This window comes from Cryptomeria japonica, chromosome 6, assembly GCF_030272615.1.
Source record: "Cryptomeria japonica chromosome 6, Sugi_1.0, whole genome shotgun sequence".
NCBI classification, from domain to species: domain Eukaryota; kingdom Viridiplantae; phylum Streptophyta; class Pinopsida; order Cupressales; family Cupressaceae; genus Cryptomeria; species Cryptomeria japonica.
This window is the reverse complement of record NC_081410.1, coordinates 575,827,173-575,850,812: the sequence shown is the minus strand read 5'-3', so window position 1 is coordinate 575,850,812 and position 23,640 is coordinate 575,827,173. Positions and strand designations below refer to the sequence as shown.

Below are 23,640 nucleotides of genomic sequence, written 5' to 3'. Positions count from 1 at the left end.
TTTGTTCTGTTCTGTTCTTTTTTCAATGTTCTGTTCTGTTCTGCTTTGTTCTTTCTTAAATGTTCTATTCTGTTATTTTTGTCCATTCCTGTCTTTTTTTTTTTTGCAGAGTTTTTGTTTTGTTTTGATATTTCATTTTCCCTGTGTAAAGCGTGCACGCTGGTCCGTCTGTTCATCTTTTATTTGTTGTTGTTTTGGTGTTACATTTTTGTGGTAGAGTCGAAGAAGAGGAGGAAAAAAAAGGAAGAGGCAGAGCAACCAAGGATGAATCCTTATTCCAGGTATGGGTGATTAATCAAGCCATAGTGTACCCGCTCTGTTATTGTGATTAATTAAGCCATTATTGTGAAAAAAGTGTTCATGTCTAAGGTGGAATTTAAACCTTGAATTAACTTCGTGATTATAGAGGGCAAGTATTCATGATTATAAGTCTTTTTTGAAATAACTTAGTGATTGTAGAGGGCAAGTAGTCATGATTGCATTCCTTATGACCTGCCTCCTAGATCACAAGTAGCTGCTCGAAAAGGAAGCTATATTTCCAAAACAGCTAACCCAATGGTTGAATGGATTGATGTATTCTCAGGCATTGATTTGATCTTCTCCTGCATAGCTAATTCATTTGTATTTTCTATCAAGCGCAAATCCCATGGAGAGGTCCTGTTGAAATCCTAGTATGACAGCTTGGTTTTCAGGATCAGTATCTGGAAATCAGTACAAGCCTTCCCACATCAGCTTCACTGTTTGGGCTGGAAGAGAACACACAGCTCAATGGGTTTAAGATTCTTCCAAACGAAGCTTATGCCCTTTATACAACTGATATTGATGTCAGTAATGTAAATGTTTCCCATGAATTTGAGAAAGGGAGGTTCGGAGTTCTATCGATGAATAGCTATAAGATGGATACCTTTTATACAGGCAGGAAGCTAACATACAAGGATATTGGGGGTTTGCTGAACTTCTACTTCTTTGCAGGTTCGTCTCCATTAGATATGGTTCAACAGTTCATTGAGCTCATAGGACATACAGCTGCAATGCATGTTGGGTTTCTGGTATGTCCGTGCATGCCCTGCTCTACAGTCTTTTTGGTGTAGCATGGGTTTATTGCCTTTCAGATATTTTACAGAACCTACAAATCATCTACAATAGTAGGCTAAATTATCAGCTAACTGATCTTTGTTTGGTTATAAGATTTTCGATAAGATTTTCCTTCGCCTCAAGTAAGCAGATTTTATAAAATGGAGAATAAAACCCCAATTTCTAGTATTGATGTTTGGTTATATGCTTTAATGTAATTAACACATTTTCACCTAATACCCATTAGTTATTTTTGCCCTTTTAGAATACATATCTGTAGATAAAACACTTCAGATTCGGACGACCATTTTTCTCAATCTTTCAATAGGAATGAATGTTTTGATTTGTTTCCACAAATGGTTATTTTCAGGTATATTTAGGCTTATGGTTTTCTTTTCTCCTTTTAAATCCTTTTGGCTCGAGTAAAGGACTCATGAAGTGAGATTTCAATGCAGGCATGAGATGCAGGACCCAACAAGTGTTCATATAACCAATGCAAAGAAGAAGAAATTAGAAGTTCTTTATGACCTGCTTGGTAGTTCACAAGTAGCTTCTCTAAGGCAACGAGTAGCTCACATAGCTAACCCAGTGTTTGAATTCTCTGTGTTTTTTTGCACAATAATCCATTTGGATTTACTATCAAGCACAAATCCCATGGATTTTCTATTCAACCCCTCATATGGTAACTTGGTTTCCAGTATCTGTTACTTCTGTATGAATTTATGCCCATTGGTAGCCTCGGTGAGTTGATTTTGGGTGGGTGAGCAGATACGAAATTGTTGAGGGAAAGGTTCAGGGATTGTGCACGGAGATGTGAAGCCAAACTTCATGGAGAGGGAAGCTACCATGTTCTCCAAAGCATACACCGCACCAGGTATTTACTTCTCGTTTTCATTTAAGTTCTACATTTGAATTATGAAATTCAGTGTGTATATTTTTGATGAAGTAGATAAACCTTTAAACCATTCTGTTTATTTTATATTCAATGTTGGGATCGAATTTTTCTTATTAATAATAGTTCGTTAAGATCAATAAAATGATTACAGAATTCCCATGTTTACTATAGAGTTCTATTGATGAACAGCTATGGGATGGATGGTTTTTATACTGGTAGATAGCTTTTAAAAAAAGTTCTCTGTTGGTGGTTATTTTTTTTTTTTAACATTTGTTTGAAATTCAAATGATTGGGAAAAAAACTCAATAATACCCTGGATTTTTAAAGTTCGGTGTAGTTTAACTAGTAAATTCATTTGTGAACATTACATAATATTGGGCTTCGACTTGGTCTATCCAAAAAGGGGCAAGAATTCAGGGGAAAAGGACAATTCGAATTCGTCAAAACTCAATCAAAATCACTAAAGAAAATAAAAATTCCTCCATGCTGCAGAGGGCAGTTTGCCAGCTTCAAAGTTTTTTCCCGCTTGATTTTGGGTTTTGATGTTTTAATAATAAATTAATAATTTGTCATGCACTATAGTGTCCCACGTCTTTGTCTCATGCTTCCTGAAAGATTTGTCAACTGACTGGATTTATCCTGAGTTATTGAATCAAAGTAGCAATTTGCAAACAACTATTTAATAATTTATATTGAGGCACATTTACGAAGGAATGGTTGTGCATCGTTTCTATCCAAAAATATTTTTTAGAATTTTTTCTGGAAAACGAGTTTTATATTAACTCTCTGATGCAATCTCATTTTCCACTTTTAATTTACATTTTATAGGGGTTTAGTACCAATCAGAAACACCCATACAAGTGAAACTAAAATGCTTTCGTAAAAACTTATAAAGATTTCTCTTGATCCCAATTATATGAAATGCATGTTTCACAGTGTATGTGGTGGTGATGGGCCATGGTTAATGAGGATAGCTTAGTCCCTTGGAAATTTTGAAAATATTTAATCAAGAAGCGTTGCCTATGGATGAATTTTCTAAATTAAGTGCTTAAGTCTCAGTACAGTTTTCTTTTTATCTAAATTTACTTAATCTGTCTTAAAAGATTTACAGTGAAACTTGATTGCAGGGAGACCAAAAACATCAGGAGCTTTCTCACCTCTATGATAAGCCATGCTTTTTGGGATCGCTAGCTGTTCAGGTACTTCCTTTTCCCACAGTGAAAACTCGTACAAATTTCTAAGAGACGAACCTGCATCAAGTAATACTTTGATTTTTGTCTACCTTAGTTTGTATGTAGGCATATTTATGAAGAAATGGCTGTGCATCATAATTTTTGCATGGGTATAGCATTGTTTCTATACAAAAATATATCAGGGTTCCATATAAATTGATTTTAGTTACGCATTCATATAATCCACTTGGATTAGAAAAACCTATGATGCTAAGCTTTGCATTATATGTTGTCTCATTTCTGATGCCAAATAATATTTGGGAAGAAAAAGTAATATAATTCTCCTCTGGTAGGCTCCTCAAGTCCCCAATCAACAGATAAATGTTATGGTGGAGGAGAGCACAATGGCCAATGCTGGCATTTCTAGATTCACATTGTCCAGATAAGACAGAGCCTCCTTATCCTTCTCATTGTATAGAAAACCCTGTTCCAGGTATTGCTTTATTTAGTTATTTTGTGCATTTATTTTCCTCTTGAAACATAATCCTATAGTACTATTTGATTTGATTTCTTCTACTCTTCAACATTTTCTTTGGTTTCCGTTGGCTGCTTTGATTATTTGCATAATCTAAATACATCTTTGGATGGGTTCTGTGAAATTCAATTCATATGACAATATTTGATGTATTGTTTCAGATTCTTGGATTGATCAGTTATGATCACAAATGGATCCTTTTAGATTCTTATGGCATCATAGTCTTATTTATTCAGCTAATCCTTGGATCTTGTCTTTAGGATCCTTGAATGGTTGGAGGATAACCCAAATATAGTCATTAAACGTAAGGATTGCATCAATGGCTCCAATACATTTCTTGATATTCAACAGGTAAGTTTTGAAATGCTCTAGTTTAATTTTTGCATTGAACTTCTACTCTGAGATTAAGAAAGTTCATCTTATTTTGTAACTCTAGTTTTACTTAATATAAAATATTAAAAAGCCATACAATTCTAGTTCATGATGAAGAGATCTTGGGTAGTGTTTTTTAGACTGTAATATCTAGGCTGAAATTTGACTGTTTGTTAGATAAATTTACTGCAAGAGCAAGATTGGTATGATGCTTTTGTTGATGATCTCATGTTAATGGAGGATATTCGTTTTATTCTTAATTTTTTATGAAATGTAAATATTAAAAGAAATTCTGGAATCTAAGCTCTTCCTTTCTTTGATTGTTTCTTGTTTGCTACAGATTTTAAGCTTTTCCATAATACAGCTTTTCTCTTGTCATTATTCTAATGCAAGTGGTATTTGACAACATATGTACTGACATTGTCTCAATTAGATGTGGTTCAGCAGTTCAATGGCATTTACATAGCAGCATTTTCAAATTAAGCTGTTTCCTAAGTTATTGAAATTGATGAATTTAGCAGCATTTTCAAATTACCAATTTGCAAAAAACCTTTCTTGTTCCATATAAATTAATTGTAGTTATGCATTGATATAATCCAATTGGATTAGGAAAAACTATGATACTAAGCATTGCATTATGTGTTGTCTCATTTTTTATGCCAAATTAATAATATTTGGGAAGAAAAAGTAATATGATCCTCCTCATCCCCTATCAACAGATAAGCTATGGTTGGCCAGGAAGTTCAGTGCTCCAAAATGGCCAATGCTGGCATTTCTAGACACACAATGTCCAGATAAGCCTTCTTTCCTCATTGTAGCATAAGTTTTTAATTTTTTTTAATTTTAGCACTCAACTTCTACTCTGGAATTAAGGAAGTTCATTTTATTTTCTAGCTCTAGTTTGTTGGTGTAGAATGGTATTGTTTATTGGCTTTCTAAATATTTAGTAAGCTAAACTATCAGCTAACTGATCTTTCTTTAGTTATGTATTTTACCAAGTAGTGAAGTTTCATTACCATTGGAATCTAGTAATTTTGCTTCAGGGTTTAATATGTTTTTGATTCCTTGTTTTGGGAGCTTTGGTCGGTATGTTGGATTTATTCATTTTCTTTAATATTTCAAATGGGATAAAGGGATAAAATTTTCCTTGGCTTCAGATAAGCTGATTTTATAAAATAGAGAATGGAATCCCAGTTTCTAGTATTGAGATGTTTGAAATATTTTGAAAATTTATTAGCTGGGTGCCATTGTTTTACTCAAGAAAAAACTAATAGGATTATCTGTGGACCATAATAATATAGAAATAACTACCAGGATTATCTGTGGGCTGTATTGATACAGAGAAGCTACAATCATTGAAGTTGACAAGTTTGATGAGGTTGACATGGATGATTAGAAATGGGATCTAGTAACATTTTAGATTGTTTTCATCACCATTTCCATTTCGTGTGACTAATGCTGTTAATCCATGTGTTTCTTGTGTATACCGCTCCTTTACGAGTTCTTTTAATCTGTGTGTTTCTTGTTTATACCATTCATATTCTTTCTTTTTTGTGATTGTTCATTTCTATCAATGTTTTATTTTGTCTTTTTTTCTTCCTCTCTGTTTGTTCATTTTTTTTCCTATTTGTTTTGTTTTTATTTTTCATATTTATTGTGTACAGCGTGCACGCTGGTCTATCTGTTCATCATATTCATCTTCTATTTGTTCTACTTTTTTTGTTTTGGTGTTACGTTTTTGTGGCAATCCATAGGAAGAGGCAGAAAAAAGGAAGAGGCAGAGCTACTGAGAGCAACTTCAAACTGGCATGATAAAATTTGTAAATCTTCAGGTAATTCTTCATAGACAAGAAAGAGCTCATTATTAGTTTTGCAAATCCAATCAATTCAAACTGGCATGATAAAATTTGTAAAGAACTCTCATTTTGATTTGAAATCATTTAATCTTTGTAGTTTTCATCCTCTTAATAGCAACTTCCTGTTTCCCTTCTTCCTCACTTTTTCTCGCCACTCGGACCATTTTCATCCTTAATTTCATTATATGTAGACATCGAATAATATTCGCTTGATACCCACTTTTCATCCCTCCTGTCATAAAATTTAAACCAAATAATGCAATAGCCAATATCTATCTCAGACTCACCCACCAAGAGGTCAAAGTTGTGAATGCCAAGTTTTTCGCTGGCATAAATAACAATGATGTTTGGCTGATCGATGGTATGTTGCAGCCTTTTGTAAATCTAAATAGTCTTGAGACCACATTCTATCAAATGGTTTTATACACCCTTAGTATTATTACCTTTTGCCCTTGAAGCTATAAACACTAAGCCCTACTTATTTACCCTTAGTGTTATTACCCTTGAAGCTTTTGCTATTGCTTGCATTATGATGATAGTGATGGGCATGACATGTTTCATTTTGGAGACAATTAATGCTTTAATGTAATACTCATTAGTTTATTTTTGTCCCTTAGGAATATAGATTTGTAGATAAAACATTTCAGATTTGGACGACTGGTTTTTCTCTTTATCTTTCAATTTTCACAATGTGTTTTGATATCTTTGGGAATGAATGTTTGGATTTGTTTTCACTCATGATTATTTTTAGGTAAATTTAGGCTTATGATTTTCTTTTCTCCTTTTAAATAATTTTGGCTTGAGTAAAGGACTCGTAAAGTTAGATTCCAATGTAGGCACGAGAAGCTGGACCCAGCAAGAGTTCATCTAACTTATGCAGAGAAGAAGACATGTGAAGTTCCTTATGACCTGCTTAGTAGATCACAAGTAGCTGCTTTGAGGCAATGAGTAGATCTCATAGCTAACCTAGTGTTTGAATTCTCTGCGTTCTTAGGCAATGAGTGAATCTTCTCCAGCATAGCTAATCCATTGGGATTTTCTATCAAGCACAAATCCCATGGAGAGGTCCTATTCAACTCCTCCTCAGATGGCAACTTGGTTTTTAGTATCTGTTACTTCTGTATGAATTTATGCTCAATGGTTTCCTCTGTGATTTGATTTTTGTTGGGTGAGCATTTACAAAATTGCAACAGGACTGTAATTTTGTGGTTGTGCATGGAGATGTGAAGCCAACCAATGTACTAATGGACGGTCACATGGATGCCCAGATGGTTGATTGTGGCTTAGCCAGACTCATGCAGAGGGAAGTCACCATGTGCTCCATTGCATACACTACACCGGGTAGTCACTTCTCATTTTCATTTAAGTTCTACATTTGAATTATGAAATTCAATGTGTATATTTTGATTAGAAGATAAACCTTTTACCCATTCTGTCTATTTTATCTTCATATGTTGGATCAAATATTTCTTATAAATGATAGTTTCTTTAAGATAAATAAAATGATTATAGGATACTTTGTTGTTCATCAAAATATTTGTATGTTAAAAACATGGATTACAATACAAAATACTGTTCCAAAAGTCAGTACTTCACAACTTTCACGGTCTGATATACTTTGTCATGCACTAAAGTGTCCCACGTCTTTGTTTCATGCTCTCGAAAGATTTGTCAACTAATTACTTTCATCCCTTCACAGAGTCGACATGGAACGAATTAAAAATTAAGCTCTTCCCCGAGTTATTGAAATTGATGAATATAGAAGCATTTTCAAATTACCAATTTGAAAAAAACTGTTCTAGTTCCATATAAATTGATTTTAGTTATGCATTGATAAGCATTGCATTATACGTTGTCTCATTTCTGATGCCTAATTAATAATATTTGGGAAGAAAAAGTAATATGATCCTCCTTTGGTAGGCTCCTCATGTACCCAATCAACAGCTAAATGTTATGATGGAGGAGAGCACAAGGGAATTTAGTGCTCGAAAATGGCCAATGCTGTCATTTCTAGACACACATTGTCCAGATAAGCCAGAGACTCCTTATCCTCCTCATTGTATAGAAGGAACTGCTGAAGAAAACCTTGTTGCAGCTATTGATTCATTTTAGCATCCTAGGATAAATTGTAAGATTTCAGCATATTAAATTACATTTTTATTTGTAACACTTGACAGCCCTTGAATGGTTGGAGGATGGCCCAAATGGTTTAGTAGTAGCATACAAAAGGTTAGCTCCAATTCATTTGTTGATTTGGGTGAGAGCCAACGATATTCAACAGGTAAGTTTTTAAATGCTCTTGTTTAATTTTTGCACTGAACTTCTACTCTCTGGGATAAAGAAAGTTCATTTTATTTTCCAACTCTGGTTTTACCTAATATTAAATAAGCCAACAATTCTAGTTCACGATCAAGAGATGTTGGGTAGTGTTGTACCTAGGCTGAATTTTGACCAGGCATCCAAAACACTGATTAGTATGCTTTGACTGAAAATCTAATGATAATGAATTATAGTCCAAATTGTTTTATTTAAAATTTTTTACTTTGATTCTTTCTCATTTGCTACAGATTTTAAGCTTTTCCATTATACAAATTATCTTTTGTCATTATTGTAATGCAAGTAGTATGCTTTGACTGATAATCTAATGATAATGAATTATAGTCCAAATTGTTTTATTTAAAATTTTGTACTTTGATTCTTTCTCATTTGCTACAGATTTTAAGCTTTTCCATTATACAAATTATCTTTTGTCATTATTGTAATGCAAGTGGTACCTGACAATGCAGGTATTTGTAGCAGGCATATGTAGCAAGCTTGCTATTGTAATATTAAGATGAAGATGAAAAACAGGGGGAAAATTCTTCTGTTTGTGATGTGTATCACACTTATTCCCATTAAGGGCAGCCCATTAAACAATGTGAATACGAGGGAAATCACTGCAATACCTCAACACAATTAATTTTAGTTGTATGATTCTCCATTCCATGTTTTACCCCTCATTCTAATAATTAAACTCATGAATTTGCATTGAGAATAATGGGTACTATGGTGTATCTGATAACTACACAAGGGACTTTTGCTGCTGAAGATCCACCACCTCTCCCACAAATTACTGGGCAACACCCACTGATCCCAATCCTCAGACTGAAGTCTGTACCTGCATACAGCAACAATGCCTTATTGGGCTTCTGGTATGTCTGTACATGCTCTGCCTTTGCAATTTTTTGGTGTAGCATTGTATTGTTTATTGGCTTTCAAATATTTTACCAAACCTACAAATCATCTACAATAGTAAGCTTAGATAACATTTTAGATTGTTTTCACCATCATTTTAGATTGAAGTCTGTACCTGCATACAGCAACAATGCCTTATTGGGCTTCTGGTATGTCTGTACATGCTCTGCCTTTGCAATTTTTTGGTGTAGCATTGTATTGTTTATTGGCTTTCAAATATTTTACCAAACCTACAAATCATCTACAATAGTAAGCTTAGATAACATTTTAGATTGTTTTCACCATCATTTTGTGTGATGAATTTTAAGAATTATTTTATAGATTTGGGGTCTTTACAGTTGGTAGGCATTTCATTACAGTTGCTAATGAGGATAGCTTAGTAGAAATTTTGAAAATGTTTATGCAAGAAACGTTGCCTATGGATGAATTTTCTAAATTAAGTACTTAAGTCTCAGCAAAGTTTTCTTTTTATCTAAATTTACTTAGTCTGTCTTAAAAGATTTACACTGAAACTTGACTGCAGCGAGACCAGAAACATCAGGAGCTTGCTCACCTCTTTGATAAGCCATGCTTTTGGGAATTGCTAGTTGTTCAGGTACTTCCTTTTTCCATAGTGAAATCCAAACAAATTTCTGGGATACAAACCTGCATCAAGTCATACTTTGATTTTCGTCTACCTTAGTTTGTATGTAGGCACATTTATGAAGAAATGGTTGTGCATCGTTATTTTAGTGTGGGTATAGGATTGTTTCTATCCAAAAATATATCAGGTTCCATAAATTGATTTTAGTTATGCATTGTTATAATATTACAATTCACTTGGATTAGAAAAGCCTATGATGCTAAGCATTGCATTGTATGTTGTCTCATTTCTGATCCCAAATTAATAATATTTGGGAAGAAAAAGTAAGATAATCCTCCTCTGACAGGCTCCCCAAGTCCCCAATCAACAGATAAATGTTATGGTGGAGGAGAGCACGATGACCATTTCTAGACACATATTGTTCAGATAAGACAGAGCCTCCTTATCCTCATTGTATAGAAAACACTGTTCCAGGTATTTCTTTATTTAGTTATTTTGTGTATTTATTTTCCTTTGGAACCATAATCCTTTATTACTATTTGATTTGATTTCTGCCACTCTTCAACATTTTCTTTGGTTAGGAATCTATGGTTTCCGTTGGCTGCTTTTGCATAATCTAAATACATCTTTGGATGAGTTCTGTGAAATTAAAGTCATATGACATCATTAGATGTATTGTTTCAGAATCTTGGATTGATCAATTATGATCACAAATGGATCCTTTTAGATTCTTATGGCATCATAGTCTTATTTATTCAGGTAATCCTTGGATCTTGTCTTTAGCATCCTTGAATGGTTGGAGGATAACCCAAATATAGTAATTAAACATAAGGATTGCATCAATGGCTCCGATACATTTGTTGATATTCAACAGGTAATTTTTGAAATACTCTAGTTTAATTTTTGCAAGGAACTTCTACTCTGAGATTACGAAAGTTCATTTTATTTTGGAGGTCTTGGGTAGTATTTCTTAGACTGTAACATCTAAACTGAAATTTGACTGTTTGTTAGATAATGTTATTCAAAACACTGCAAGAGCAAGATTGGTATAATACTTTCGTTGATGATCTAATGTTAACGAAGGAATAGTCCAGATTGTTTTATTCTTATGAAATATCCCCTGTCCTATTGAAGATTGAAAACAAGGAATATTTGTTGTCCAAGCTGTGTGTTATGCAGTTTTGAAGTTTTTGTGTTATGCTGATAATGTTTTCAGATTGTAATGATGACCATCACACATGAATATCTCAAGAATAAACAGCTCCTAATTGATCCTTTTGACTGATAATGAACAAAAGATCCATATACAACTGTCTCATATGGAAATAAGTCAACTAGACTCAAAATCAAGAGCTAACAGCAAACTAATATATTGTCAGACACTTGTCACACGTCCTCAGATAATTATGAAAGAAAGTGTAATTAAGATGCAACTCTAAACTCTTTCCTCCTTTATTTCATTGGGTCATCTAAGAACATTACATAGGCAGCTAAAGAACAATTACATGGACTGTCATTAATGATCAATTTTCAGATATTCGGAGGACATATGGACTGCAACTAAACTCATACATTCATACTGAAAAATACAATGAAGTTTAGCTTGTAGATGAACCTGGTGTCGAGCGCTATGAAGAAGCAAGCAATATCACATGTGAAAGAGCCTCCAATGTGCAAGATCGAACCTCTTCCTATGTCGGCCCTGCTGCTGCAAGTGGGAGGTCTGAGATGTCAATGTTGGACTGCAGTAAGTACTCCAAAACATCCTCAAAACTAATCGCCTTCAACCCTTGAGTGGAGCACTTCACTTATTGATGTGTCTAAATGCCAAAACATGGAGATATGAACCAAATCGATGGTTCACAATGCACAGGTCCGATTCTGATTTCAAACTAATATGTGGCCGATTCTATCACAAAACCCTCTCAAAATACCACAAGGGAAATCACTTTCACCTTTCAATAAAATCACTGTTCTCCAATTTGGGGGTTGAAGTTCCAATGAGGAGAGATGAACAAAATCGGGTTTAGGACCAGGCAGTTCAAATTATGCTTCAGACTTTGAATAAGATCAGCAAGCTTATGATACTCCCTCAATACTTCCTCCAAGAGGATCGGCTGCCCTTTCTCCTCAAAATCAATATGCAAAAGTCCCTAGATCTGCCAATCTGAAAGTACAATGAATTCATCCACCATGGCAAACAGCAATAACTCAATATGCACAATTAGGAAGACTGAGGTGTCTCCCTCTCAAAGAAACCCCTCGGAAGATCTTCCACTTCCTCAGTTATGCCAACCATCGGGAGTTTCGGTTCCCGAATGATTATTTGCAGACAACCTTCCGGCTCTACAAGTTAGCACAAGAAGAGATACTCAACAACTGATAACGATCAATGAATTACCTCCCTCTATTTATTTCTTTCTTATCCAATCATATGATTTCTTCTAGAAAATCTCTTCTTATGGGTAGGTACACTTTATTATTATTTTATTACACATTAATTTAATTGTACTTTATAAAATAATATTATATTATAATCAAAGTGCACACATCTTGTAATACATGTAATCTCCTTATTTCACCATTAGACCCAAGAAACATGAAATGTGAAGCCATAAGTCACTACATCTCGGCCCCCTAATCAATCCTCTTGGCCTACGAGGGTTGGGAGATAGGCGAATCCCGTGAAAATCTGAGGACTAATGAGAAGGGGACATGTTGATGTGTGTTTTATGCACATAACATTTCAGAATAAAATACCAAATTATTCACCCTCTCTTGAACAAAATCACCTCAGATGCTAAGGGTAAGATCAACTAAAATGATTCCAAGGTTTCTACATGTTAGGTCTTGACGAGTGGGTAACTCAATGGTCGATGTGAATTGCTGTGTTCACTTGGGGACTTACACAAATGTTAGGATTATCTTCTTTGATCATGAAATATGTGGAATAGGTATGCTGACAACTTAGGATTTAGCAATGTAGTTCTGGACTTGATTCTTACTAAAAAATGGGCAAAAGGAATAGGGTTCAGGAAATCTATTCTAGGCCTAGGAATGTAGGAAACAATGAACAAGTTTAGTGGAATCAAACTAGGCAAGGTCTCACAAACAGGTATTGACACAAGCTTAGTGCAATCGTCTAAGGTATACTCAAGGATTTTCAGACTATCACCATCAAACGTTGGCACCATCCAAGTTGATGCTTGTCAAGGGACACGTAATAGTTGAAGTTAAGGTTACTCAAATTTTTAGTCGACCACACAAGGCATACTTACCAGTGGCAAGAGGCTAGTGGTATGGATTAAGGATTCCACACAAATATATTCAACAAATCTTTCACTCAATCTAATAAACATGAAAAATAAATTCTAATCTAAAATTCTAATCTAGCTTGGAGGAATTCAGAACCATGAATGCAAAGACAACATTTGAAGAGCAAAATCACCAACAATTGAACAATGATTTAGATTCAAATAGCTGCGGCATATACCAACAATTCTACAAAAACTCTCTTACAAATGAGAGACAAGGAGGTATATATAGAGTCTCATACAAAAATGGATGGCCAAGATTTAAACTAAATCAAGGGCCAAAATCATGCCAACAAAACCCTTTAATTGCCCTAATTAGGGTTTACATAAAAAATGATGGCACCAACATATGGCCCAATAAAAAGATACCTAGTCATCAAATAGGGAATCTTCTAGAAGATTCCTCCCTGCATCTCTCTCTCTCTCTCTCCTAGCAAACTCCAAGAATCTAGCCAATACTGAATCTAACTCCTCCATGGAAATGCTAGGTAAAGGTATCTTGCTACAAATCAATCACGTCCAATGAATCTGAGCAAGCGTTCAAAGTGTTCTCCAAATCTGGCATGAGCTTTTGTGAACTATGAACATGAATCAACAAAGAGACCAAATCATCTATCTGACTCTTCTTCAAAGAGTCCAATTGACAAAAATACATAAGTTCCATCTTGTCTCTTAATTCGGCTAAGTGTAAACCACTAGTATCACTAACATCAACACCCAATAACTCTTCAATTGAGGCAAGGATCTTCATTTCAATGTCCTAAATCAATCCTTCTATCTATGTACAACTCAGCTGGGCGTTCTCATAAGTTGATTTCTTCACGGCCAATGAACAATACTAGCCATGGAAATCGTATCTGTCTCCACTATGCACAATGTTCTTGCTGATCTACGTGGACTTAGGAATCCTCTTCAAAGCTTTGAGGCATGGAATAGTCTTCTCCTAAATAGGCTGGAATTCTTCCCAAACTCCCTCCAAATACTGGATTCTAAACATGAGCCTAGTTGTCCTATCATATGCCTAGACAAACCGAGTAAGGAAATCATCCGCCTGTTTTCTTGCACTTTCAATCTACTTCTCCACCTTTGAGAGTGTATCTTTTGCTGCCTCATAGTGTGAATGTAGTCCATGATCAATCGCAATAGGGGAAATAAGGGTGGGATTCTCACGCCTTATCCCTGCAATATACTCTCTAATTCTGATATTCTCTTCTCTGTACTTCTCCTTCTCTTCAATTTCTCTATCTAACCTTGTGCTGATCACCTTAAGATTATCACCGACCTCTTGAAATTCTTGCTCTCTTGTAGTACGGCCAAGGGCAACTGAAGTAATCTGGAAATCCATAGGAGTAGCAATGTTTGTTGTCACACCTCCAATAGGAACAACCACTTGCGCAATTTGCATTCCCGTCTCATCTCAAGATATGTGCGACAAAATCTTAGATCTCTTGGGTTCTTTCTCCTTATTGCTCCTAGCTAGGTAGTCATCAATGTTATCAATAGGCTGTACCTCTATCATTTTCTTACTTTTTTCTATACTTTTCATCAGCCAATCAGGAATAGTGGATATATCCATACCATCATCGAGACACATGTCTCGATCAAGTCCTCTCAATGCCAAGATAACATCATCATCATCATCAGGATTACTCCTAGTCAAATCATATATCTCATTTCCCAAACTTACCTCCAAAAGGATAGCAGGGGATCCCAGCTGATCATCATTCTCATTTGGTGGAGCAGATGTCGTTGTGGCATGTAACTCCTGAATATTCTCTAGTAGTATCACTGTGTTTGAACATTGCTGGGTTTCCTTATTCTCTTATGTTATTTCAATTTCCTTAATTGATGAGACACTGAGAGGGGGTGAAGGAATGATAGGTGAAGGAAGGATGGTCTTTTGCTTCTTCTTCTTGACCTCCTCAATCTTCTTCCCTTTGGCCTTGATTCCTCCTGGCGTGTTTTTTCTTCTCTTGGGAGCTTGACTCTCTTCGTCTGCATGAATCCTGACATCATTGATAGTTCTCTGATCATCTTCAGAAGTAGACTCTTCCAGTTTCACCTTTTCATAAGTGAAGGAAACGTCCATGTCAACTAACTTATTCATTTGAATATCCACCCATGTACAGGAGAAACTCAAGACCTCTCTCATCAATATCTTCAAATCTCTCTTTTGACTCTGACCAATTAGGCAATAAGATTGCCTTCTTCATTTCATTTTCATACTATGGATGTGTATGATCCCTGACATTTAACACTTGATCAGGAATGAGGAAAATTCCACACTTCCTCATGAAATCCACTGACATTTTGGACCACATTTGTCTCTTCACTGCCTGCTCGTCCATCAGGTTGGCCCAATAATCTTCTATGTCTACCTTGTGGATAAACTTCTCTCCCTTGATCCTTCCAACTTTCTTATCTGGATCAAATCTTTCTCTTTTCTTGAAGGTTGCAAATCTATAGAATGCAAGCTCCTCATTAGCAGTGCTAGCGGCTAAGGCGGATTGGCAAACCTCAAATGTCTTCCCAATTGAAATAGGGAATGTCATGCTTGTACTGTGCTTCTCTCCCTGAATGGAATCAAACTCTAAAAGTTGTCTCACCACTTCCAATAGGATCATTCTGTCGGAAGGATACCTAGGAAGCTTGTAGGGTCTAGATTGAAACCCATGAATCCTAAGGTATGTGAAAGTGGGAAACTGAATATACCATGATCCATATTTCTCTATTAGCTCTATTGACTCCTTGGACAACCTCCTATGGATTCCGCCTCGCAGCATCCGCGTGATGTACATTATGAATACATCATTCACTCTTTTATAATCTTCAATTCTATAAATTTTCAGCTAGGGATGGCACTCATAACTCCCGAATTGTCCTTGCCCATTCTTGACTTCACCTTTGCATATCAATCCTTTGTATGAAACAAACCGTGCAAGCAAGTATACCAAGTAGGAAGTCATGGTGAAAGACTTGGACTACTCTACATTCTTCAGCTGAAAGTCCAGATTGTCACTTATGATTCTAGACCAATTTATCAATGTCCCTCTAAGACAATCCTGGATGAAGTAGAACATCCATCCATCGAATATTGCACCCTGTGGCATCCCCATCACTCTGTTGAGTAGGAATACTAAATCCTCTTTGAAGTCTGTGCACATGACTGTCTTGGGAGCCTTGGAATGATGAAGCTTAGGCTCAATCATCCACTCTTTGTTTACTATATTCTTACACGCATCCATCTTCTTTGTGTACCGCTCTTCATTTTCATCCCCCTTAGTTGCATTCTTCATATCTGCTCCATGTGGAATTCCAAACACATCAGCAATCACATCCTCAGCAAGGTAGGCAATGACAACGCCCTTAGGAGTCTTGATCCCCATCACTCTGTTGAGCAGGAATACTAAATCCTCTTTGAAGTCTGTGCACATGAGTGTCTTGGGAGCCTTGGAATGATGAAGCTTAGGCTCGATCATCCACTCTTTGTTTACTATATTCTTACACGCATCCATCTTCTTCGTGTACCGCTCTTCATTTTCATCCCCCTTAGTTGCATTCTTCAGATCTGCTCCACGTGGAATTCCAAACACATCAGCAATCACATCCTCAGCAAGGTAGGCAATGACAACGCCCTTAGGAGTCTTGATCATTCATGAGCAAGGATCATAACATCGTGCACACTCCAAAATAAGCTCACTGCATTGTATGGACTGTGGAAATCCAGCGGCTTGAAAAATACCGCTCTTTAGAATGTTTACACATGCTAGGGAAGGAATCTGATTTTTTACTCCAAACATCTGTTGTCACATTAGGTTCAGGCTCAAGAAATGCATGTTTGTATCCATAATCTCCTTCCATCTGGACAACATCTTGGATTCTAGATAGAATCCGGTCTCCAATATCTTTTGTTGTTCTCTTCTTTCCTTAAATCTGGACTTCGACATCGCACCTGTACGAAGCTTGAGGTTAGAACTTAAGAAAAATATAACATTCTTAATAAAATTCCTGACTTCTTAATGATTTTAGGCTAATTAGGGTATGAAGTCAGGAAAATAGTCCACACTCTATGTAGATCTTAACAATTTAAATACAAAATGTGACAAGATTAGGATATGAAACCCTTGTGAAAGGTTGTGTTTTGATAAAAAATTATGTTTGAAGACACCTTTTGCAGTCAACAATGGAGGTCACAAATCTGAAGACAACCTGCAACTATATGACTAAACCTCTCAAAACATGTTGCAATTATCTGTGCATAAATTTAATGAAAATCAACTTATACAATGAAAGTAAGTCAAATCCGGGAATAATGGTATGGCTGGTAAGAATTAAATTTTTTGAGGACAAGAAGCCATGGCGAAATGTAGCCCTGTAACAGCCCTCAAATGGTCAAGTGATTGACTGCAAATGACATTGAAAACTCTCCCAAAGGCAAATCGTTGAAGCTGGAGCTGGCTGGCAATGAAAGTTTAAGTCTGAAAATAGATAACCAGCCAACAATGGAGTTGAACCAAATGGAGGCTGAACCAACTGCAATAATGGCGTCAAGACTCAGATCTGAAGCAACATCAGCAAGTAGGGAATAATGGTGACCACCAAACATGAGGTAATCCACCCAAAAAAGGCACAAAAAAACTCTTGCTAAATCAAAATAGCATTTTTCCAATCATGGCACCAAACACTTAAGTCTAAAAATGTCTTCAAAATTTACTTCAATCTACACACAATCTGCACAATGGAGGTCAACCAGCAAGCGACGATGGTGGTGTCAAAGAAAATCGCCAAAGTTTGTCAATACCAAAATCGCCACCCTTCACCAAAATCGCTAAACACACCATAAATAGCGCCAAACATGGAAAATCGTGGCATTAAGCCATTAATGGCAACCACCAAAAGGTTGCTAAGCTAGACAAAATGGAGAAGAATGGAGTCTTCTACCAATCGCTTCACCAAAACACTTCACCAAAATTCACCAATAAGAGAGAAAATCACCTTTGCATGGAGACACTTGGCAAACTCAAATAATAAAATAATGCTGGACTCCTCTCTTTAAACTTGCTTTCATCACCAACTTTCACCACACAAACAATGTGGGATAAAACACTTGTTCTTATACTTGCTTGGGTGAAACTGATTTGCTTCTAAAAGGTTGAAAACATTAAATGCTTATTGCAAATCATTTAATTGTTTTTTAAATTTATTAAATAATTGTTGCTTTATTAAAAAACAATTAAAACAAGGCTCACTTTATTAAAATATTGCAATTTAAATCAAAATTTGAGCCACTTGGGAAAATCGATCCTGGTAGGGATTAAAAAATCCCATCAAAATGATTTAAAATGTCAAAATATTCCCCATAAGGGAAAATCAATCTTAGTATGGACAACATTTTCCAACAAAATCCATCAAAATGCACACAAAATGGGGCTAGGGGAAAATCAATTTGAGTGTGGAATAAAAATTCCGGACAAAAATCACTTTATACATTCAAAAATACCCCTTGTGGAAAAACGACCTCAATCGGATGAAAATCCAGACTTAAAATCATCAATAATACTCTCAGTGGAAAATCGATATGAGTCTGGATGAAAATCTGGACAAAAATCCTCAAAAACTTGTCATAAAAGACTTGGTGAAAAATCGAGCCAAGTGTGGAATGAATGCAAATGTCATCCGCAAACTTGTCCATACCTCCTTGGTGGAAAAATGTGGGTGGTCAGGATAAATCCTGACACTTAGTCAAGTTTTATGCTTCCAGGGGAAAAACGATCCTAGTATGGATCAAAGAAATGGGACTCGGACTCGGCAAGGCTGACTCGGACTCGGACTTGGGACTTGGGACTCGGCGTCATACTTGGCTCCAGACTCGACTGGACTCGGGAAAGTGAAAAACTCATGAAATTTAGAGATTTTTAAAGATTTAAAACTTGTTTCAGACACCCTTTATTGAATACACCTTAAAGACACAATAACATCATCAAACTCGGCTCATTTAATTACATACACAAGTATACATCAATCACATAAGCATAAATGCAAATTGTAGCTGAAGAAAATAACAAACATAGATATATAAATATTGTCAAATGTATACAATATTACTGTTAAGGCCCAAAAGTGCACCCAATACTAAGCTATTAAAACCTAGCACTTTGGGTAAACATGGGGAAAATCACAAGTCTGTGGGTAAACTATTAATATGATTGAACCTCCGGATAGGCCGGTTCCTGAAAAAAGAGGTATCACAACTCTAACAAGACCTTAAGAAAAACCTTTGAGGAAAAGGGAGAGAGAATAAGAAAACAAGGATGAAAGAATTGCTAACAATATAAACAAGGTGATACACCAAATGATCTAAAAGATAACAGAAAAACTCTTTTAAATGCACCTGTTCTACACATATGACATCTCTGAATTCATATCACAAAAAAAGTGTTTCATACAAAGGGTTATTGCTCAAAAAACTTGAAAGGAAATAACTTTCACAAACAATTATTTTGATAAACCACAATGCATGACCTGTGATTCATGCATGAGACAGAAAATTCAAGAAAGGTTATTTCACAAATAACACAAAAACGAAAGTTGCTCTCAATCACACAATGAAAAATAACTTAGAAATGATAAGGCATGAATTGATATCTTTATTGAAATCTTCTGTCAGAACTGCAAAATGGGTTACAAGATACCATAACTCAGCTAGGCCTGAGAAAAAAAATCCAAAACCTTTATAAACTAAAATCCTTCCTTCCTTTATGCAAAAAACCTTCCAAAGGCAAGGATAGGATGACTAGTGCTCAACTGAAAGTCTCCATGAGTGATCTCCAAATCAAAAATATCTTGAAATCCGAGTAGGGAAAGGAACCCCCACAAAAAGGCTTCAAACTTTGCATATTCGTGTGAAATCAGGTGTAAACACTTGGTCAACTGAAGGTTGACCCATGAAATACTCAAAATCAAGCTCTAACTATTGGAGAACTAGCCCAAACTCATGAATAACTGCATCCCAAGCCTAAATTCGACCCCCAAATTCATGTGACAACTTCACCTAAGGTTCAATATTTTCCTTCCATGTGCATATTGGAAATGATTTTTTTTTTTTTTAAAACACAATTATAATAAATATCAATTGGATTTATAACTCATCCAATTAAATATTCATTTTACATTGTCATGTGTATATGGAAGAAATTTTAATTTCCTTTTAAGAATATAGCTAGGAAATTAATATGTGCAAAAATAATTAATTATATAAATGTTGTTTAGAAAATAGCAATTTTTTACAACATTTATATAGTTAATAAATAATTAATTAATATACATCTTTTTTTTTTTGATAAGTCTAAAAGACTTAGGGGGTTTTAAGCCTCCCCACGGCTTGGCAAAGCTTATCATTAAAATATAAATCTAAGTGGGAGTTTATGAAAACCTCGACCACCATGCATTAATCTCTTTGCATTTTAAAAATATAATCCCATAAAAATTGAGCAAAGGGGAAATAAGTGAAATGCGATGGAAAACCTAAAATCATTATTCATTTTGCAATTCCAAGTTTTTCTTTCACTGCTAAAGAGGTAAATGGGCCGAGTTGCTAGGGTTCGAACATGGAGATGGGAACTAGTTTTGCGCGTTGACTCCTATGAATCCATTTTCTGGGACTTAACAGGTCTGCTCATGCGTTGGAAATCATAAGGGTTTTTTCTAAAACCGTGGCATCACTCCATGTTTACAGAGAATGAGAGGTATTTCATCAAAAACGCATTTATCCCGAAGACTTTTCTGCTTTTCCCTCTTTGTTCTTCAAAAAATCTTTGCGAAATCTCTGATTTTTGGGGACTTTGGCAAATGTTAGGAAGAAACTCTTTCATTTTTGTATAGTAAATTCTGAAATTTCTGAAAACTTCTGAAATTCCTTTATATTTTGCTGGAACCCGACATTTGTGTTTGTATCGAGCTCTGATAGTGGGGTTTTCGCGTTTTTTGGAAAAAACTATGCATACATTCTGTAATTTCTGGGTTATTTGCATTTTTTGAAAAGGAAATTGGGGCTTTTGTTTTATATTTCCCTTGTTATCTCTGCACCTTTCTGAAAATGGAAAACTGTAAATTTCCTTTGGATGGAAAATCTGTTGAAGAGGTTTTTTATGTAGAGAACTTTCTGCAAATTTCTCTTTCCCTTTCTGCAGGAAAAGTAAATCTGTACTTTGAAAATCTTATGACATTTCCTGCTGTTTTTTAATAGAAATCTCTGTTATTGGACATGATTTGTAGATTATGCTTTTCACATAACCCTCTCTGCAAACTTGTCTGAGTTTTTTATGATATCTTTGAAGAAGGAATGTCTGTAATTTTGTATGGTAAACTCTGAAGTTATTCCTTATTGATAAACTTGCTAAACTTGCTTGATTTCCTGAAAATCTGTACTTTCTGAAGATGAAATTCTTGGATGAAAATTTGTTGATAAGTATTGTTTAAGAACAGCTTGTGCTATGTACGTCTCACCTTCTTCACACCTTTGATTGAAAAGATTCTGAAAGCATTCTAATCCCCTTTTATTTTTTGCATTAGAATTAGTTATTACAGCTTCAGCTATACTTGTGCTTCTAGTATAGATATGGTCTTCCTTTCCATTTGCAACATTGACGATTGCTTGGCATATCCCTTCAGACCTCAGAACTTAGGCTCCCTTTTGTCTTTTTCCACTGTAGCAATTTCCATCTTCATGGCTGCCTATACAACATCTAATGCTTCCTGTAAGTACCCTCTGAACAATCACATGGTTTCTATGAGCTGGGCTCAACCCTTGTGGGAGCCTCATTTAACCCCACTCATAATAAAACCTCTGAAATTTGTAATTCTTTACTTGTCTGCACATTAAACAAACAATTAGAAAAACAATAATTCTCCAAGCAATGAAGGTGACCTTTATTCTTTGTCTTCCAAGATGCTTATTTTTTTCTGTCAAGGGGAGCTTGATTATATGATGCAAATGTATAGGTAAGATCAGTAAGCATCAAGTCATTGCTTAGATCTTTTGATCTAACCCACTTCAATTTTTTTACTTTTTACAGGACGAGGAGGAGATTGGAAGAGGATGGATACCAAAGTTGCAGACCTACGACTTCGAGAGCAAACTTATGCCAGCCATATACCCCCAGGCAATGGCTGGTTCCTTTCTTATCTTATCCATGCATTTGCTTTATTTAATTCAGTTTTTTTCTCTTTTGCATAGGAAAGTAAGGATTACTCTCATGATCTTGTGTGAGAGAAAATTTATTTGTAGATTACTTCTCGTAATCGTTTCAACTATATAAAATATAATGAATAAAATAACAAATTGAAAGATTTCACTTATGTGACTGTAATCTTTGCCTAGGTACTAAAATTTTCCATTGAATTGTAAATATAATGAAAATTTCAGTAACAATTACAAAACTCATGGAATAAAAAATCCATGTCATCATATGATCATCATCAAATGTTTCATACAAATACCAAAGGTAAATAGTAAATACAACTACAAGTTTACAAGCCTATGGCTCAGAGGGCCATGCACCCTCTCGCCTTGGCCTCTTGCGAAGGTGTTTAAGGTACGTCCTGGATGATTCAACAGCCATAGTCACTGCCCGTGACACCATGCCATGCTCACCAACATCAGGAACAACTGTCACTCTGAGTCTCAGTATTTCTTGTCTCTGTTCGTTCTCTCTGCTCCTCCTCTACAATGGCTACAACCTCAGCCTCTATATCTACCTAGTCGATCCAATCAATGTCATCATCACTAAAGATAGCTGCAGGAGTCCCAGGATCTGTTTGATTCTCATTGGCCCACTCTGCTTCAAGATCAACCTCATCTAGAATGATAGGAGAGATGTCAACTAATGCATTCTTTCTCATTCTCAGGCGGAGGTTGTAGTGAACAAAGACGAGATCATTCATCTTCTCCATAGATAATCTATTGCGCCTCTTCGAGTGTATGTGCTCAAACATACTCCAATTGCGCTCACAACCTAATGCGCTGCATGGTTGGCTCAAGATGCGAATGGCCAACTTCTGAATATTTGGTGTCCTTGGGCCAAAAAAGCTCCACCAATGATCTGAGTTTGAAATGAGAAAAAAAAATAAAATCAATCTCACTCATGAACTCATTTAACAAGTTACAATATACAATAAAACTAAAATTAAGCCTTACAATTTATTTTTACTTGGCATCATAGTTGTCCTACCATCTTTGGCGACAGGACGAGAGAAGGTCTCCCCTTGTGCATCTGAGAACAACTGTAGCTCTCGAATAAGGTCTATCTGAGAAGTACTAGCAGGTCCCATCTTCTCCATGATTGAGTATAACCCATTAAGGACCTCCACATCAGCCTTGAAAGAAGGGATAAAATGGAATGCCGAATTCAGATAATAGGCTGCCGCATGGATGGGCCTATGAAGCTGATGATGCCATCTCCTATCAATGATCTCCCAAATGGGACCATACTTGCTCTCATCTCCTCCATAGACGAAATTGATGGCCTCCTTCGCCCTATCCATGCCCTCATATATATAGCCCATTGCGGGCTTATCTCCATCCGCAACTCGCAACAAAACCACCAA

At 35.8% G+C, this 23,640-nt stretch overlaps 2 long non-coding RNA genes across 3 annotated transcripts; both read left to right on the top strand.

The window, feature by feature from the left end:
• Nucleotides 1–1,545: 1,545 nt before the first annotated feature.
• On the top strand, nucleotides 1,546–3,509 carry LOC131062950 (uncharacterized). The gene is made up of 4 exons (XR_009111002.2): nucleotides 1,546–1,756; nucleotides 1,843–1,948; nucleotides 3,097–3,168; nucleotides 3,495–3,509. It is a non-coding gene; the product is annotated as an uncharacterized LOC131062950 (long non-coding RNA).
• A 1,278-nt stretch (nucleotides 3,510–4,787) lies between these two features.
• On the top strand, nucleotides 4,788–22,196 carry LOC131062949 (uncharacterized). 2 transcript variants are annotated; one of them, XR_009111001.2, is made up of 8 exons: nucleotides 4,788–7,245; nucleotides 8,691–8,871; nucleotides 8,975–9,095; nucleotides 9,240–9,287; nucleotides 9,662–9,733; nucleotides 10,068–10,195; nucleotides 10,481–10,595; nucleotides 22,110–22,196. It is a non-coding gene; the product is annotated as an uncharacterized LOC131062949 (long non-coding RNA). The 2 variants fall into 2 exon arrangements; XR_009111000.2 differs by lacking the exon at nucleotides 4,788–7,245 and adding an exon at nucleotides 7,258–8,185.
• Nucleotides 22,197–23,640: the final 1,444 nt, after the last annotated feature.